Here is a 12,122-nt window from a genome sequence, read left to right as displayed (position 1 = left end):
CTAGAAGGCTGTATGAAACCTGCGGTTATGGTCATTTGGGGACTGTTCTGAAACGTTTACAGGGTGGGTATTTGAGCAGAGAAGCTCATCTATAATAGAAAAAATGAAACAGCAATGAGAAACTCTACCTCTCCACCCTCTAGGTCATATGACACCCTGCTATTATGGTAGTTCCCAGGTTCTGGTTTACACATTTACCTTTATAATTCTCTTTCTAAAATTTGAGCTAGTTTGGGTAGACTTCCAATACTTGTAACCAAAGGGTAACTGACTAATATAGGAAGAATAAAGGTCTAGATCCTTATTAGGAATATGTCGAGATAAGTGGCTATTTATAGAAGGAACGTGGAATGTGGAGGTTAGGAGGCATTAGTATGTGAAAATGCAATATTCCAAATAAAACAGGGAAAGATGCATGTTAACAGTGGTTTTTTGCCCCAGTTCCAGACTATTTGAATCTAATGCATTTAGTCCATCCCTGCTTCCCTGAGGACCTTTTTGGCATCAAATCATCACACTGTCTTCATCTATAGCTATACTAGCTTGTCAGTATCAACTGTTGTGACATTATTTTTAGAACAGCATTGTCCAACAGAACTTTCTGTGATTATGGGAATGTTCTATAGTTGTGTGTACAGTAAGGGAGCCACAAGCCACATATAACTATTGAGTACTTGGAATACAACTAGTGTGATTAAGGAACTGGATTTTTCATTGTATTTAACTTTAATAGATTTAAATGTAAATAGTCAAATATATTTCCACATCTCAACACTTTGCTGTCTTCATATTACAACCCACTTTATAACCACACAATGGATCCCCATGCTTCCTTTCTTGCCCCTCCATTAAGGTCCTTCTTTGCAGAGCTGTTAGAGAGATCTTTAAAAATATAAATCAGATTTGAGCACCTGTTCAAAACCCTCCTGTGTTTGTAATTAAATGTGGAATGAAATATAAACTTCTTCTGTAGTCTGCAAGTCCTACCTGAGCTGGTACTTGGTCCATCTTTCCCAACTTTTCCCTCCCAAATCCCCCCATCACTCTGTCCAATACTGAAAACCCTCTGGCCTCATTGGCCTTCCTCCTGTCCCCTGAAGAGTGTTAACTAACCGTAAAGTGTTAGCCTCAGCTCAGGATCTTGATTTAAAGGTTTTTTTTCTGCCTGGGATGTCTTCTCCCACATCTTGTTGTGGCTGGCTCTTTCTCATCATTCAGAACTCAATTCATGTGTCATTTTCTCAGAGAGACATTTTCTTTTCTTTTCTTTTCTTTTTTAAGATTTTATTTATTTATTTGACAGACAGAGATCACAGTAGACAGAGAGGCAGGCAGAGAGAGAGAGAGAGAGGGAAGCAGGCTCCCTGCTGAGCAGAGACCATGACCTGAGCTGAAGGAAGCGGCTTAACCCACTGAACCACCCATGTGCCCTCAGAGAGACATTTTCTTTGGGTCACTTCAGCTTAAAGGAGTTTCTGCCATGCTGCAATGGACCTGTTTCTCTTTTTAAAACTATTTTATTTTTATTCAAAGGACTTATCACTTTCTGGAAATTATTCTGTGTATATTTTTCAATCTGACTGTCCATCTGTCCATCCACCCATTCACTCATCTATCCATCCATCCATCCATCCATCCATCCATCCATCACTTCTGTATACTCCCATAGTAATGTAAGCCTTTAAGGAAAGTGGATTTGTCTATCTTAGTCACTGCTGCAGACCCAGAGCCTAGGTACATACTAGTTGCTCAAAAATATTGGTTGATGGATGGAATGACTTCCCATTCAGGGTTTGTACTCATTGGGCGCAACCCTCCTAAGGCTTCCTTCTGAGCCCAACATTGTACCCACTGGGAAGATCCTAGTATGTCAAAAACTGAACTTCTGACCTTTCTCCCCAAGCCGAGTCCTCTGCAGTTTTCTCCTCTCAGTGACAGCATCATCCAGGTGATTGTGCAGGCCTAACACATCAGTGTCATCCTTGACCCGTCACTTTCTCTCACCCGAATCCTATCCATCAGTAAATTCTGTTGGCTCAAATGACCACTTCTCACTACCTGTACCACTTTCTCCTCATCAAAATACTATCATCTCTTCCTCTTTTGCTTAGATCATAGTAGGGCTCTTTAAACTTCTCCAACTTCTAACCTTGGACCCTTTGTTCTAACCTCAACAGAATGTTTCTGTTACAATATCAAGCAAATCATGTCACTCATTTGCTCAAAACCCTCCAGTGCATCCTCATTTTATTCAGAGTAAAAGCCAAAGTTAACTCACAGAAACACCAGGCCCTCTACCATCTGACCCCAGCCCTCTCAGATACCACCTTTAACACTGCTCTCTGCTTTGCTCCTTAAACTACACTGGCCTCCTGGTGCAATGAAAATGCCAGGCATACCCCACCTTGGGAACTAGGCCCGTGTTGCCTTTTTTAACTAAGCTTCTACCCAAGCCATCTCTATCCCCTTCTCACTTTATTTTTCACCATAACAATTCATATTTTTTAATATGCTATATAATCATTTATTTACACTGTTCCTTTCTCATCTGTATCCCCCTAGCATGTAACCTTTATGGGGGCAGGGACTCTCACATGCTTTTGTATTTGTTCTATTCACGACTGTATCCCCAGTACCTAGAACAGTACTATGCAGCAGAATTCAATTAATATTATTAAATAAATGAATGATTAAATGAATTATACATGATAGTCAAAAATTAAACTAAAGGTGATTTAAATAGTAAATGACATTTAATTTTCTAGGTAAAATGAATTAGTTTTCTAGATAATCGAGGTTACATAAATTTACTAAGGACCAAAGGTTTGAATTACTCAAAGACTTATGTCCCAAAGTCTTGAGGTTACAGAAAGACCAGTGGGTTGATCCAATCATTCAATTTCAGAGCAGAATATTCTCTTTAATCCTGGTCAATTAACACTGATGGCTTATTCAGGTCCCCTTGGCTAATGTATCAGTCAGCTAGCTACACAGGCAGGCAGGAGGAGAACTCTACAAATAAGTCAAGAAAGGGAATGAAAAATTTCTTCCATCAGGGTTTTCCTGTTAATATTGTTTACAAAATGCAGGCTCTTTAGAACCGCTTCCATCCTAGATGATGATGCTGGGGGTCCAAAAAGATTCAAAGGGATATTGAGAAAATGTGTACTTTGCTATAGGGTAGGAAGTGGTATTCAGACCACTCTATTCCAAGAAAAATACCCCTGCATGTGGACATAGAGCTGCATACACCAAGAAACTTTAAGTCTACTGTAAAGAAGATAGAGGAAAAGCAGATACATAAGAGCTATACTACTAGCCTTTCATATCACTGCAACTGTACCAACACTACAATATCCACTCTCAGCCCCCATAGATGAAAGTAACAATAAAGGAAGCAATAGGATATATGCAAGCAAGAATGATGTATTCCATTTAAAATGTGTTGTGATGAGCACTGGGTGTTATATGCAACTAATGAAGCATTGAACACTACATCACAACTAATGATGTACTACATGTTGGCTAACTGAACATAACAAAATAAAATAAAAATAATAATCCAAGGACGTAGAGTGGTCAAAAGTTTAGTTTTATGAAATCTGGTTAATTTATATAGTAGAGTAACCATAGAAGAACCCCTCATTCACATCTGTGAATCCTCAAACTTCTAACTCACATCCCTGAGGTCTAAGGAACTGAAGCATCCATATTTTGACCTTAAGTGAGCATCCAATAAGCCACTGGCTTCCCTGAACCCACTATGCATTCCAACTCTCCACTGGGTGAAAAAAGAGAAAATAAATGTTTCCTGGGAATTGATGATTTTGTAAAGCATTTTGTGGTCTGGCTCTACTCTTTCATGTTCTTACTCGTTTGTTCAGTTAATTCGTATGAAATATCTATTTGGATTGGATCTATAAAGACAAAGAGAGGACAGGAGTCTTGTAGTAGAATCCAAGATGTAAACAATGAAGGTAGAGTGACAGCTTCCCTGTGGCTGAACACTTAATTGGAGAGCCATCCTATCTGAGGAATGGTTTCTACAGCCAGGAAACATGATTCAAAATAAAAATTATCTTGAAATCCTGAAGAAATACCACACTGAGGACCAATTTACAACTTTTCAATGTGTTCAACGCAGCCAGTTTTTCCACCAGAGAACGGTTCGTTGGCTGGGCACCAGAGAAGTGGTTGGCTTTTGTTTAGGGGTCATGTGGAATACAAAATACAACTCTCCAAACAGCAAAATCCCAGTCAACATGGGAAGATTCTCACAGAATAAGGCTCACATGAGAACTGAGATCAACATGAGACAGGCACTCATTAAGGGAGAGGGACCTCAGAATCACCACATTATAGAGCTTAATGCTCTCCTCCCCCATTCTCTCCTTCTTTCCACCCTCCTCTTTATTTTGGCTAAACACATATATTTGAATGTGAATAATTCCAATGCCTGAATGAAGTTACCGGTTATTACAGTGTATTGGATGCTCTGTATACTTCTCAAATCCTCAGAAGCGTTGTACAAGATATATGTTAATAAGTCCAGAAGATGAGAAGGCAGATAACTTGGCCAGGATCACAAAGCAAGCAAGCAAAAGTCCTTGTATCAGTCACAAGTAGCACAATAAACTTGGACATTTGAGGACAGTGAACTAAAACAACTACTTTCAAAGGTGTGGGCAGAGTTCAGTGAACAAAAATGGATAGTGCAATACCCTGGTCTAGTGATACCACCTGTCAGCCTGAAGGAGCAAAGGAAGTCTTGTAGTTACAGAAGCATAAGGAGAGAGAATGTTGGGAACACTGCTGACAGGAGCTGTCGCTTTAGGTTGAGAAATGCAGCCACTCTAGGTGACCAGGCAGGGAGGGAACTGGGGGGAATAAATATTCCCCAAACTCTCTCACTCTCAGTCAACTGCCTTTTTGCAAGGTTCTGCATGAACTGAACCAACTAGAAGGCAGAAGGCAAGAGAACCTATCGATGTGGTCCATACTGCTCAGTGTTTTGGGACGCTGAAGGGGATGGGTGGTAAATCAGGAGGGGTAAATGAAAGCTAACAGTCACACTTTTCTGCCAAAGAGTAAGTCAGTCTTCCAAATCAGTGACAGCCATGTCATACTCTTCATATTCCCTGAACAGTGTCTGCCATATCTCAAATGATCAATAAGCACATATATTAATACTTTTCCTGCCTTTCCTCTCCATCCTTCTGTCCTCAAAACCTCAGGCCAAAAGTGAAAATGGGATTGCCAGCCAACTATGGGCAGCTGGTGATTATCTAAAAAGAGAAAGTGTTTTGCCCTTCTCTACCCCTTACCGGAGTTCCAGTGGTGTGAGTGGAGAACACTCTAGAGCAGGATTCTCTCTTGTGAAAGACTCCATATTCTTTGTCTTTTCACAGTTGGCCTGGAGGCTGGGAACAGGGAGGGTGGACTGTTTCTTTTTCTGGGGTGGTTTCCAAGCCATTTTGTAGAGCATCAGCAACTTTAATTTGGGTCATAACCAACGTTTGAGAACCAAGCTATTCAGTGAACTTCTTTACAAGATGTTGAAAAAAGAAAACAAAAACCACTGGTTTTCGAGCGACCAAAATTGTTGTCAGAAGCATTTCAGATTTGAATCATATTCAGCAGAAAAACGTGGCAGAGGAGGTCTGCATATCTATTTCTTCAATTGGTACTTATTAACTGTATAGCAAGTGCCCTTATACATAAACAATCAGCTAGAGAGGACATTAAAGAATGGATAAACATAGTTTAAAGGCTAACACCAATAATGATTTTTTCTTCTCCTCAAGTCCCCTCCCAAAAAATCCAGCGTCTCATAAACAGGTCAGTCCTGCTCTGAGGAGGTCGTCTTGCTCTAGTTGTAGTATTTGTTTCTTACAGACCTTTCATATGGTTTTTGATGATCTTTTAACTACAAGCAGCTGGGATCTCACTACTTGTTAAAATGTCTTTGGATACATTTTGCACAACAGGAGAATGTGTTATGGAATCTTCAGGCTTGAAGATTTTAGGGAGGTCATCTGGTATTGTCCCTTGTCTTTTTGTACTCAGTATTTCCCATAAATAGTTGATAGGACTCTTCCTGACGGTGAGGGCCCAGAAGACGAGAAATCATCCTTTTTTCCAATCTGCCTTGCCTTGCTGTAAGAAAGCAAGCTACTCTCTTTAATCTTGCCTGTTCAGAATTAAAAATGGAAAATACAACAGTTTAATACATTTTATGACCTTCATGTTTTATTAAATTTCATAAAGGCATTCCATTTGAAAGAGGGTCAGATTTTAAATTAAGGCTCTACAACAAATATTTAAACTCAGATTTAATAAAAAAGTTATTGTGTATTCATGCAATTGCAATTGATTATAGAAGACTTAGGTATTGAAATTTTAAAAGGGTAATAGATATTGTAAATGGATAATAATGTTTAACAGGATACTGAATTTGGCATTTATTTGGCCTACTTTATGTACGTTTTGAAAATTTATGGAACAATGGCACATTGTTTTTTAGATACAAGTGCTTCACACATAGAAGGAGCATAATACATATCGATAGAAAGAATGTGTGGATTATATGAGTTAAAGGATATCTATAAACCTTACATTCTTTTTTTGTTACAAGGACTAATACATTTAATTAATTCAGTGTAACAAAATTTCATAGAGAGTATAATTTATTCTGGTACAGCTAAGCCTTGAAGGAGTTATATGAAATGTTTGTGCATCCTTAAAGAAATATGGAATTCCCGAGGAGCTATGTGAAATGTTCATGCACCCTTAAGGAACTAGCATTGGAATGGAGAAGCAAGATCAGAATGAATAAGAAAAAAGAGATACCTGACTCTGTTCCATTAATCAGGGGAGCTTAAATTGGAAGGTTTAAGACTTTATGAAAGAAGTAAAATGGAGACAGCTCTTAATTAAGTTCCAAAGGAGCATATAATCCACTCTCCCACTTTATCATAACAGGCATTTAAAGATTGTCAAAGGATTTGCCAAAGATTCTCAGCAAGGCAGCATACAAAGTTCTTAAAAGAAATTAAGCTTCCTTCTCTATTCCAGTGTTTATCTCTATTGAAATGTTCTCTTTCATTTTGTTTCTAAAAGTTTGAATATATGGTACCTACATATGATGTTTTTGTATTTTCCTATTTATGGTTCACTGAGCTCTTTAATCTGTGGGTTGATATCTTTCATCAGAATTAAAAAGTCCATGGCTGTTTTCCCCCAAATACCGTTTATTTCCTGTCCTTCTCTTTTCTTCTCCAATGATTCAATTACATATATGTTAGATAGTTTAATCTATCTCACACAACTCTTTCTGCTCTTTCTTATTGTTTTTTTCTTTTTGTACTTCAGTTTTGGGATTTTCTAACAATCTCTCTTTAAGTTTCAATGATCCTATCTTCTATTGTGTCCAGACTGTTGTTAAACCCCTCTAATTTCAGATACTGTTATTTTGAACTTCTAGAAGGTTAATTCAATTATTTTTTAAAAAACAGATTCTGTTGAAATATATTAGCTTTTTATCCATTCCATTCATTTTTCCTCTATTTTTAAAAATTTAACATTTTTTATCTCTCTATTAATTCCAACATCTAATTACCTCTAGATTTGCTTCTTTTCGTTGCCTTATCTCTCTCTCGTCAGTCCTTTTCTGTTTCATTTACGTCTAGTAAATTTTGATGTTATACTGGACATTTAAAAAAATGTTTTACAGAGGTTTTGGATTACATTATCTTCTATTAAATGGACTTGAAATTTATTTGGTAGGTGGTTAAATTACTGGCAAATCCCCTTGATTCTGTATATAATCTGGTAAAAGCTCTGTTAAAGCAGATCTATTTCAGGTTTTTTTTTTTCTTTCTTATTCTTAAGGCATGGACCTTATACAGTAGAGCTTTTTAGGATCTCTACTTGTCTAAGGTGTTTCCCAAAGTACCTCCACTCCCCTGTGGAGTCCGTCTAATCTCTGATTAGTTCCCAACCACTTGGCATCTGTTATCACCCAGGCTTCCTATAGTCTCATGTTATATCTGCACAGGCCAGTGGTTCGGCCAGGACCTGGAGGCTATTTCCACATAGATTTCTGAAATGCTCTTCCTGTGGTTTACCTTTCTCTGCATGCTGCTCCAAAATCCTAGTTATGTTAGCAGGGTCAGACTCTGAATTTGTTTCCATTGCCTATTAAGTTCACTAGTCATTATTTGGGCTTCTCTTTCCTGCATGAGAGCCCAGAAAACATCCTCAGGGAGAAAGTCTGAGTAACTGTGGGTATCATCTTCTATGCTTTCATTCTCACTCTCTCTCTTTGTAACTTAAGAATATTTTTATTAGTTTATTACTAAACTCATGTTACTTTAGAGGACCTGACATTTTGCAAATACTTGTTTCTTTTGTAATGTTTCTTAGTCCTAATTATTCTGTTTAGGGTATTCTTGCTGTTTAAACATTTCAAATTTTATGCAGCCAAAACAGTTTTCATTTGGGGGCACCTGGGTGGCTCAATGGGTTAGTGCATCTGCCTTTGGCTCAGGTCATTGTCTCAGGGTCCTGGGATCAAGCACTGCGTCGGGCTCTCTGCTTGGTGGGGAGCCTGCTTCCCCCCCACCCCCCCGCCCCTGCCTTCCTCTCTATTTGTGATCTCTGTCAAATAAATAAAATATTTTAAAAAAAAAAGTTTTCATTTGTAGAAAAAAAAAGAGTTGCATGTGCTCTCTGGCCAGCAGGCAGTCATTGCTGAACTGTCCATTCTAAAAGGGGACAGTCCTTTTTTTCTATACAGGGTGCTGTACTATGACATCCCATCCCCCACCATCACAGATGATGACATCTGTGGGCAGGTATCTGTACTTGATCCAGTCCAGGCCAATCCAATGATATTTTCCTGGAATTATGATCCAGGATCCAAATAAACCCAGTGGGCTTACTGTAGGATCCTTTTTTCTTCAAATTTTTATTTAAATTCTAGTTAGTTAACATATAGTGCATTGTTGGTTTTAGGACAAAAATTTAGTAATTCATCACTTTCATACAATATCAAGTGCTCATCATATCAAGTATCCTCCTTAATACTGATCACCCATGTAGCCCATCCCCCACCCATCACCCTCCATCACCCCTCAGTTTGTTCTCTAAAAGTCACTCGTGATTTTCCTCTCTCTTTTTTCTTTTTTTTCCCCCCTTCCATTTGTTCATCTGTTTTGTTTCTTAAATTCTACACTAGTGAAGTCATATGGTATTTTTCTTTCTCTGACTTATTTCACTTAACATAATACACTCTAGCTCCGTCCAGGTCATTGCAAATGTCAAGATTTCTTTCTTTTTGATGACTAATATCCCATTGTGTATATATACTACATCTTCTTTGTCCATTCATTAGTCAATGGACACTTGGGCTCTTTCCATAGTTTGGTGATTTTTAAAAAAATTTATTTTAATTAATTACTTTATTTTTATTATGTTTTTATTGTGTTATGTTAGTGATCATACAGTACATCATTAGTTTTTGATGTAGTGTTCCCAGATTCATTGTTTACGTATAACACCCAGTGCTCCATGCAATATGTGCCCTCCTTAATACCCACTACCAGGCTCACCCATTCATCTACTCCACACCCCTCTAAAACCTCCAGTTTGTTTCTTGGAGTCCACAGTCTCTCATGGTTCATCTCCCCCTCCAATTTCCCCCTGTTCACTTTTCCCTTCCTTTTCCTAATGTCCTCCATGTTATTCCTTATTTTGATAACGCTGCTGTGAACATCAGGGTGCATGTACCCCTTGGAATCTGTTTTTTTTTTTTAAGATTTTATTTATTTATTTGAAACAGAGAGAGAGAGAAAGAGTGAGAACAAGGGGAGGAACAGGAGACAGAGGGAGAAAGAGATGCAATCTTCCCGCTGAGTGGGAAGCCCAATGCGGGGCTCTATCCCAGGACCTGGGATCATGACCTGAGCCTTAGGCAGATACGTAACAACTGAACCACCCAGTTGCCCCTAGAATCTGTATTTTTGTATCCTTTGCGTAAATACCTAGTTGTACAATACAGCTTTGTTCTCTAAAAGGGCATAGCATTTCATCTGGTCGCTCCTCAAAGTTTGTAAATAACTATTTTGATATGATCTATCCTGATTTTTTAGTTATTTGGTGGGCAGTTGACTCTAGTATAGTATATAGACTGTCTATATATATATATATATATATATATATTATATCTAGTCTCAGTTATTCTGTCACAGCCAGAGTCTCCCTACTAAGAGAAGTTCAAACTCATATATATACATGCATTACTTGTAAACTCACATGTATATGTGTATACAGACTTTCTTAGGTGTGTAGATATGCACACAGGTGAATGTGTGTAACTCTATTTATATATCTATATATCACACAAGTTTGCTTGTGCATATTCACATGTATGACTATATGTATTCATATACACACATATAACTGAAGTTTAATTTATGCACCTAGAGTTAATTTTGGGTGATTACAGGTTTGCCTTCCTACTGAAGGTATTCTACTGAAGAATTGTTTGGCAAATTGAGGATTCTTCTGAGTGTTAATTCATTGGCTATTGGTTATTTCACTGTATTCCTTGAAATAAGCTCTCCTTCTGGTAAAGTCTCACATGGGTAAATGCTAGAATTGGCATTCCTGAACAGTTCCCCAGTGTCTCACCCAGTTCTATTTCCACTATATTCAAATTGTCTATTTTTAAAAGGAATTAGTCTTTTCCTGGTATCCCTCACTCAGAAAGGTACATGATTTCTTGCTGCACTGAGTATTGGCTACTAATTGAGATGTTCCGAGTGGCTCTTTGGATACTCAACTCTGTCTTCCTGTTTTAATTTCAGGTACAACCTTTAGCAATCTTTCCTTTAATTCTTCCCATAGACAAAAGAGGCTATTGCTTATTCAAAGTGAAGCAAAAGAGAAGAACTAAGATTCAAACAGAGGAAAAAGCTAGAACAAACCAAAAGTGAATGGTAGTCACAGGCAACTTATCCCTTCAGGGGCTTTTGATTTTGATGTCCCATCATCTACATCTGGTCTTGTCCTACCACTGCAGATCCAGAGGTCCTCAATGGACATTCCCTTCACTTTTTTAACCCTCAATTCCTAATTCTCAATTTAAGGTGATAGGGTCAATGATGATAAGCTTCAATGGTAATGTATCTCCCCTTAGAGATATATGCATTTTAACAAGGGGTCTAAACCTTGCATTAATGAAGTAAAAGATAGTATTTCCAGCCTCAGAGAATAAGTTGGGGAGACTGGATCAGGACTTGGGGTGTGGCAGAAAAGTCTCTGTGTCCTCCTGAGTAATTCACCACAGTTAGACTTCTGAAGGACCAAGAATACAAAATGACTAAAATCCTAAACTTCTGCCCTCAGTGCCCTCCAGGCACCTTGGAGATAAGGATATTACCAACCCAGAATGAGGGAATTAGGGACTTTGTCAAGTAAAGAAAGTTGGAACTCATTCTTTTAAGGTTTTGTTTTTGGAGTTAAATGAGTGTCCTGGTCAAAGTTAAGTTTCACAAAGCTGTTTACAGGTCCTAGACAGCTGTACATGGTAACGAAATCTATTTTCTATATAGCAGGCGAACTTATCTCTTAAAAATGAAAATCACGTTATGCCTTTTTGTAGCTTAAAATCCTCCAGTGTTTTCCATTGAATGGAGATTGAACCGTAAGTCCTTCTGTGATCTGACCTCTGTGTTTTCCTTTTTCTCCAAGCTCCAGCCACAGTGACCTTCTGTTTCATAGAGAAGGCCGGCTTACTCCTGCTTTGGGAACTTTTTACCTTTTATTTTCGATGCCTAAATAGGTCTTCTCTCGGGGTTTTGTTCCTTCTTGTCATTCAAGACTCATTTCCAATGTCACCTCTGAGAGAGGCTTCCAAGACCTATCATACTGTTATAATCCCAGGTGACACTTTCTTCAGCAATGATCTTGGTTATTTGTGTGTTTGTGACCTGAGCCCTCCTATTCTTTTTGAGGACAGTGACCATTTTTGTTTTGTTCACCACAACATTTGACTTCCAAGAACAGTGGCTGGCTCAGAGCAGGTATCCTTAAAATAAGGTGTTGAACAAGAAATTAAT

This window comes from Mustela lutreola, chromosome 11 (genome assembly GCF_030435805.1).
Source record: "Mustela lutreola isolate mMusLut2 chromosome 11, mMusLut2.pri, whole genome shotgun sequence".
Classification (NCBI taxonomy): Eukaryota; Metazoa; Chordata; class Mammalia; order Carnivora; family Mustelidae; genus Mustela; species Mustela lutreola.
This window is presented reverse-complemented; position numbering follows the sequence as displayed.